Below are 8,771 nucleotides of genomic sequence, written 5' to 3' on the forward strand. Positions count from 1 at the left end.
TAATTGTGACTTCTTTCACTAAAGTGTGATAAATGACACCATAAGAAAAGTAGAAGGTTCAGAATAGATACAAGAGAGGGAGATTAAAAAGTGTACCCATGGTCAGATTTTATTTTTCTGTGAACAAGTGGATGTGTTATCTGCTAAGTAAGGGAAAAGTATATAACATATGTCCAAAATGTCTTTTCCTCATTATTAGCCTGTTTTTTTTTTTTTAAGAGTATGCTTAAGCTATCTCTATCTTCCTAACTGAAGACATAAGCTGAGCTTTCACAGAGGTATTTTTGTCTGCCATCTTTGTGATGTAAATTGAGCATGCCCAAAGATACTCTTTTCTGCAAATTTAGCCTTTCCAATATGACCTTGAGCTAAGCAAATCCCAACTGTTTAATCTATCTTTCTAAACTATGACCTTGCCTGATATTGACCCTGAAGTATTTTCCTCTGTGAATATGAATATGAATGAAATTCCTATGCTGCCTCTGTTCAAGCAGAACATTGCTTTGGCAGTCTCCCCATGTTGTTCTGTTGGCAGCATTCAGGCAATAAACCTTTTCTTGGTCTTTATGTCTTGGCCATGCTTTCTTTTTGATGCTGGAGAATAGTAAGTATACAAGGAAATGGATCTATGGTAATTGTTGTTTTAGAAAGTTTGGCTGAGATAGTACTAGTAATTGGTTATAAACTGCAGCAGCACTATTAAGCAAACTGATATCCTTGGCACTTACAAATATTTTTTATGGATTATTATTTGGTCTATGCTATAAAGAAACTATTGAAGGACAAAACATAGGCTGTATTCTAACTGCTTATAGTAATTATAATAATTACATGAGACTACATAATAGTATGTGTGGAGGAATGTAAGCACAAGCAGTCTGGCTCCAGGGAGAGAGTTAGGAGGAATATAGGGTCAAGTGAGATTTATAGAAAGAGAAATTTAAATATATTTACCTGTTAAGGAAGGAAACCAATAAAAAGGTGTCTTTGGATAGAGAATTTGCCATCCAGACTGTAGCTCAGCTAAAGATATTCAGGCTTCAGGAACCCATTCCTCCCCACAACTCACATTCCATCATATCATGTGGGCAGGATCTCTGTTCCATGAAAGGAAACAGTTTTCAGTTGATGACTCTCATTCAAAGAAAAGAAACAGGTAAGTGTGAGACAGTGAGTGAGAATGTTGAATCTTAGGGGCCTATAGACATGTTTGAGACACTTTTGTATAGTAAGCAAGGCAATGAAATGACTAAGGAAATAGAAATGCTGTAGCTAAATGTAGCCTCATAGGAAGCAGAGAGTCAAAATTTCAGTGGCTCTAATGTAACCAGATGCTGGTTTTGTCCTGTGTGTAGGAGCTTAGCAGCAGTAATAGCAGACAGATGCCAACTGAGTATCACATTCTTATTTAAAGAAGTAGGGCACAACACATCTAACAAATAATGTTGCTGAGGACATTAATAATTTGCTGTTATAACGGACTTTATAAAACCTTTAGTTCTTTTAATTTTTTTTATTATTTTATCTGCATGAGTGTTTTGCCTGCATGTATGTTTGTGTACTGTGTGTGTGCCTGGTATGGACAGAGGCAAAAATAAGGCATGGAATCCCCTGAAATTAGAGTTAGAGATCCTTGTGAGCTCTCATGTGGGTCCTGGGAATCAAACTTGGGTCCTCTAGGAAGAGCAGCCAGTGCTCTGAACCATTTTGCTGTGGTGATATATTTTGCTCTCTAACAAATAAAGCTTGTCTGGAGATCAGAGGATAAAGCCAACCACTATATTAAATATAGAGGTCAGGCAGTGGTAGCACATGCCTTTAATCCTAGCATTCAGTAGGCAGAGATTTATCCGAGTCTCTGTGAGTTCAAGAGCCAGGCATGCCTTTAATTCCAGTACTAGTTAACAAGTACTGATAGAGCTGGATAGAAAGAGGAAGTGATGTAGTTGGGCAAAGAGAGGAAGTAAGATGGCAGGGCACAGAAAGGTAAATAGGCGTGAGTATACAGGAAGGAGCTCTCTCTTAGGCTGAGGATTTCTTAGCGGTAAGAACTTGTGGCTGTGGCTTGTTCTATCTCTCTGATCTTTCAGCTTTCACCCTAATATCTGGCTCTGGGTTGTTTTTTTTTAATTAATAAGACTATTAGCAATTCGTGTTACGTTGAGCAAACTCTCAAACCCCTAAAATGGATGTTTTATATGCAACCAAGGACATTTGATAAGAAGTAAAAGGTAGAGAGTGTTTATATAGGTATCTCATAGGTGTTAGGGTTAAACTGTAAAATACATCCCATAGACTTATGTGTTTGAACTCCTGGGATGCAGCTTCTTGTGCTATTTGGGAAGGTTATGGATCTTTTATGAGACAATTTCACTTCAAGAATAGGTTCTCTGGAGGTGGTTCTTGAAGCTTTATAGGTGTCCCCATTTTCTGTTCAATCTCTGCTTCCAGAATCTTCTGTATTGGAGTCACAGTAAGGGAGGCTATGAAATAGGAAATACCTTTTAGAGAAATTCACTTAGTTTGTCCACAGCTTTTCATTACTATCCTGGGCATCTGGATTAGAATCCAGCTATTTAGAGGCCAAATAGAGTCTGCTTTCATTATCTTCTACCTGTGCTAAAATCTATTCACACAGGCTTGGGAGTTGGAGGGAAATATGAATTTGAAATGCAAATAAATGCATTTTTAAAGTGAATTTTGCTGTCATTGCACAACATGAACTCAACTGTTTGATGCTGTAAGTTTGAATGTATGAGTTGAAATTAAGGGTTATCCCTTGGGCCAGTGAGATGGCTCTGTGGTAAAGGAGCATGCTGCTAAATTTGATGAGAAGAGCTCTAACTTCTGTACACTGTCCTCTGACCTCCACACATGTACCTTGGCAACCTGTAAGAATCAAATAATAACAAAGCTGCACTTACATTTATAAGGTAACCATATACTCAGCAGTCACTATGCACTGATCTCCAGGTATGAAACACTTCCATGTATGCTATGCAATTCAATGCCCATAACTCTATGCAGCAGCAAAGGTGTTAATGTTCTTATGTTATATAGGGGGCAATGAAAGATGACTAGAGCCTGGATTAAAAATGTGAATGAACTGTTTTATATTTTAAGATTCTTTACATCAATGGAGAGAAAGACTTTAACTTTACCAAAATTCAGGAAAGCTGTATAAAGGCTATATTTACATAAGACCAAGCATGGTCATGTATAGCAAGCATTTTCAAGGATTCAAGTGTTTCCACATATTTGTATAATTCCATATAATGTATACAGAAAATGAAAATATGCTGTTCCTTTTCAATAGATTTGTCTGGAATATTTTAAATCTTTATTCAAGTATACAACACAGAGTTAGGAAAAAATGACAGTACACATGGGAATGTTCAAAATTCTGTTCAGGGATCTTAGCCTTTTGTTCTGCTCTGAACTCTCTTCATTTGTCTCAAAAGACAATGAGCACCTGCTCTATCTCAGCATGTATCAGAAGTCAGTTAAGCAAACTTTGCAATGAAAAAAAGACACATGTACTATATATGTGCATATTGAAAGCATGGTATGACTACTTATTCCTTACTCTATCTTACCAACTCCTATGCCTTGAAATGATTACTTCTTTTTTTTTTTTGTAATGTATAAGGCATATATGTATGTATGTGCTTGTGTTTGTATATCTGTGATAGTGTACACATGTGCACATGAATATGGAGGCCACAGAATGACATTGGATGTCTTCATTAGTCATTATCCACTTTATTTTTTGAGGCAGGATCTTCCACTGGAACTGGAGCTCACCAACTCAGCTAAACTGGCTGGGCAGCAAGTTCCAGAAACCTGCCTGTCTCTGTCCACTGCAAGCACTAGAGTTTCATATGTGTCCTACTGTGCCTGCCTTTTACATGGGCATCAGAAATCTAAACTCAGGTCATAATGATTGCACAATTAGAAATCTACTAACTGACTCCTCCTCACTTCCATTCTTTGTTCTTTAATTTTTAAATTTGTTTATTATGGTTTGTATGTTTGTGTATATGTATGTGCACATATGACCCCTGACTTGTGTGTGGAGGTTAGAGAGTAACTAGTAGGAGTTGGTTCTATTCTCTCCTTCCATCATGTGGTTCCCAGAGCTCACACCCAGGAACTCTGATTGACAGGTTTGACATCACGTGCCTTTCCTTCTGAGTCACCTCATCAGTCTTCATTATCTTAATTACTTTGTGTTTCTTAGCTGAAAATAAAAATAACAGAATGGGCAAGTATTTTACATTCTAAGAAGTTGATGTTTACCCAATTTTGTTTCATTTTCACAAATAAAATTGGAAAAGGCACATATAATTGATTTCATGAAGAATCCTCAATTTGGTATGTACATAAGAGAGTAAGGGTCATCTGATGAAGGATCAAACATAAAGAAATAACTGTGGTCCTTAAGGGGCTTGATTTCTTGTTAGAGAGACAAGACAATCATGTAAGGAGTGCTTAGCAAAATCCTAGTGGTTTTAAGATTAAGAATAAAAACATGTGCATCAGGGAATAGGTACAGTTCTGGTTTAGAAAAATCGATAGCAGACAACTCTTTGGAAGCAATTTAGATATAATGAATTTAGAATTAGCCACAATATTATTCTCATCCTGCATAATAAAAAGATATGAGCAAAAAGTAAAAACTTGAGTTAAACCTTAAAGGACAAGCAAATGTTATCAGTAGAAAACATTTAAAAGGTAACTTATGTAATTCTCCGGCTGAAGTGTTATTGGCAGGCACTGTTGGGGACCAAGGTCATTCAGGAAAGAACCGAGGAAAAACTGTTAAGTCATTGTAAATGGTTTAAAATTCAGGGATAAAGAGACAGGTCCGCTGATAAAGTGTCTACTGTGCCAGCAAGAAAACATGTAGTGAGATCTTCAGCAGGCCCTGTGATAAAACTGGTGCAGCAGTAAATGCCTGTAACTCTAGCAGTGTGACACCAAGACACAAGACAGAAGCATCTTGAGAGTTCAGTGGCTAACTTGGCCTGTCAAACGGCGAGCTCCTGCTTTAGTGAGAGGACTTGAATCAAGACAATGAGTTGGGAAGTGATTGAGGAAGAAACCTAAGGTCAATATATGACTAATACACACACACACACACACACACACACACACACACACACACACACAATGCACGAGTATATGTGTGTGCAAAAGGCAGTATAAAATTATTCCGTAGTCTATAGGGAGTTGAAAACTTTTATGAAGAATAAAGGTTCAAGGACCAAAGAGATGGCCCAGAAGTTAACAGTACTGTTGCTCTTATAAAAGACATAGTTTTGGTCCCCAGCACCCACATAGAGGCTCACAAGAACATCGAATCACAGTTCCAAGGGACCCTATTACCCTCTTTTGGTCTTTACTAGCCATGTAAGCATATGGTGCACTTATATACATTCAGGCAAAACACTTATACACATACAATAAAAAAAACTTGAAAAATTGAAATGGGGTCCAGAAGGCAAAGTTAAGTTCCCCCCTCAACCATGTTTAATAAAGAATAGTTTACAGATCCACGATAAAATAAGTCTATTAAAAAAAATCAGTCCTTGTATCTGTTCTTGGCCATATGGCTTGCTTTGGTTGAGGTGGCACTAACTAGCAAGTTTGGCATACAGGAAGGCTTAAACAGTTCTTGCAAATTTGATCTTTTCATCTCCTTCTGTTGGCAATTCTTGGGCCAAAATAGGAAAAGCCCCAAATGGGAACTGGGCCATTAGAAGATGAGAGCCTGGTCATTCATAGTTGCTTTATCTGTCTTTGCTGGCTGCCTAGACATGAGAATAAAGCCATCCAGAAGTTTCATTCCCAGAAAATTGGCAGCTGATAGTAGCAATGAGCAAGGTGTTCAAACCAAAAAAAAATCATAGACATGGCAAACATCTTAGAATTGAACTTAAATAAAGGGAGTATAATAGAAAGTACCTGGCCTGCCCTCCTCTGTTCCTGACTAGGTAAATTATCAGATTTTTATATCTTCCTCTCACATACTGTATTGTGACTGATGCCCTCCATCAAACAAGAAGCCCTGAGTGTCAGAGATCACTTATACTTTGAATACTGTTGACCACCTGTTACTTCTTACAGTGCCTGGTATGTATAAGAAATCCAACAAATGTTCTTTACATGAAATGACTTACATGATTTTAATCTTATAAGACTGAGAATATGTTTCTCAGATAGACAGGATGAATGTCTTAAAAGCTGCACAGAATCCTTTCCATATAGATGGGTTTCACAAGGCTATTGAGTAGGCCATACATCCTACCATATAACAAGTTACCTGACACCTGCAATTATCTTGGACTTCCTTGCATAATTTTCAAGTTTGACCTACTTAAGTATTATAGTTTGCCAAGACATCATGGCTAGAAACTGGTTATTAACCTTTGTGCAGTGCAATCACATTGAAATTTAGTGCTCCTAGCTAACAGTTTTTGAATTAGGCTTTCTTTCTATAACCACAGAGTTTTTTTTTATTATTTACAAAGTGCCATGTAAATGGTAACAGGTTGAGCTTAATTCTCTTAATATTGTCAATTGTCATTAGCATATCTTCAAACAAATGGGGGAAAAAGAAAACTTATTTTACCCCAAAGCCACATAACACCACGAAGATATCCTTCTGTACATGGTCACCTGAGCTATCTCTCCATCCCCAAGTCTATACTTACACTAGAGGGAAGGGAAGAAAGGAATGTAAAAACTGGGGAAAAGCCTGAAAACAGTGCCTTCTCTCTCACCACTACATAGTAAACTGTACCTAAAGAGGGACTTGACTTTATGGGTCTGGAATCTAGACTTACTCCCAAATGTCTTCTTTAACTTTTATTTCTTTATTTTTTTTAAAAAACATTCTCACTATTTTTAATTATATGTGTGCACTTGTTGATATGTACATGCATGCATTGCATGTGTGCATGTGTGCGTGCTGTGTGTGTGTGTGTGTGTGTGTGTGTGTGTGTGTGTGAACAAGTGCCTGTAGAATCGAGGGAAGTCTCTGAAGTGGGTGCTATGGTGATTGTGGTCACCTGCTTGGGTACTGGAAACTAAATCCATAGCTGTAACTGTTCATAAACATCTCTCCAACCTATTTTCACATTCTGTATGGTGAAAAATAAAATCTTGAGTTAGTCAAGGACAAAGAACACAGAACTGAAAAACATATTTCCTTAATTGTGTAGCCTCCACTAAAACCTGTGATCTCAGGCTTCTTGTTGCACTGAGCTGGTGTTCCCTGTGTCCCAGGTGGCATGGCTCTGCCTACTGTCTTCTACTAGGTGAAGCTCAGCCTCAGCATCATTCCCTGATGACAGCATGGATATATCCTCTCATTTGTATGCAGTTTCTGAAAGGCAGCAACCTTACAGGATCCTGTCCAAATGCCTTATGGGTTTTCTTTAATAGCTACAGTGCATTTGATTTACAGCCACTTCAGCAAACTGTTGTACTCATTATCGCTGGAAGTTGAGGCACTTAGATCTTTTGCTTTTCACATACCCTGCATTCTTGCAACTTTTAAAGGACTCTAGCGATATATCATTGACAAAATCAGAACAGTGTTAAATTTTTCAGTTCATAATTATTCCTAACTGGATAGAGAAGATGTGATGTCTCAAAGCTGCCAAGGTATTCAAGCAGCATTGATAGAATTCTTGTGAATTAATTTGAACAGAAGTTAGGTAACTGTTACTCTAACAAGTTTCATGGCAAATGCATATTGTCTAAAATATTTCACAGAAAAACAAGAGGAATAAGTTGTGCAGCCTAAAAACTTTAATGTGCTTCATGGTTGCCTATGAAAAAAATAATCTAATACATAAAAAAATGTGTGCTTATAAGAGAAGTGATTTCATGAATTAGGTGACTGTGTTTTTACATTTTCACTAACTGAAAGAGTCTAAGTTAAAAAACTAACATGCATAGAGATGTATTAATTCACATACCAGATGATCTATAAGTAAATCTTTTAAAAAGACTATGATTGTTTTTGGTTGACTATTTTAAATTATCCTACTTTGTCTCCTCAATTTAAGGCAAAAATCACAAACCCACTGTATAAATTAATTCAGGTAAGTAAGTTTCCCCTCGAGTGTTCATGTTCACTCCAGCTTGTGTGTGCCTGCCTACATTTACAGTATTTCTAACAGTTACATTGGTAAAGATTCTAATTTTAGAACCCAACCTTTTGAATTTAATTTGATTAAACACATTAAGTTCTGACTCTATAGCTGTATAGCTTTACATTTCAAAAGTCAATGTTTAAAAGAAGACCCTGAGATGAGGTGGTGTTATTTTTGGCATTGACTAGTGAGTTCTTTTGTGAATGATGTTCTTTTGGAGAACATCTCACCAGGTTGTTTGGTTGCAATGAGGGAACACTGTGGTATTTAGCACGAGTCTGACATTTGACATAATTGAATGGGACTGATGTGAAAACATCCGTACACTGAAAAGATAGTCACAGGCAGGTGAAGGGTGGTGGATGATGAACTTGGAAGTTTAAGCAACTTGTAGAAAGCATGAAGTATTTAGAAGAAAATCCACCAATGATGCTCAACTGAAATACTTTTCATAAGCATTCATGTCTGTTTCAATGACTTCCTAATAACCCATTTTATTATGTGGCAGCGGATTTCTCCTTATCCATTTCAGTCCTGTTAACCTCAGATATTACATGAAAGTGACACATATGTGTACAGCTTCTGCATACAATTATGAGGGTATAA

The sequence above is a fragment of the Peromyscus leucopus genome, unplaced genomic scaffold, assembly GCF_004664715.2.
Source record: "Peromyscus leucopus breed LL Stock unplaced genomic scaffold, UCI_PerLeu_2.1 scaffold_219, whole genome shotgun sequence".
NCBI classification, from domain to species: Eukaryota; Metazoa; Chordata; class Mammalia; order Rodentia; family Cricetidae; genus Peromyscus; species Peromyscus leucopus.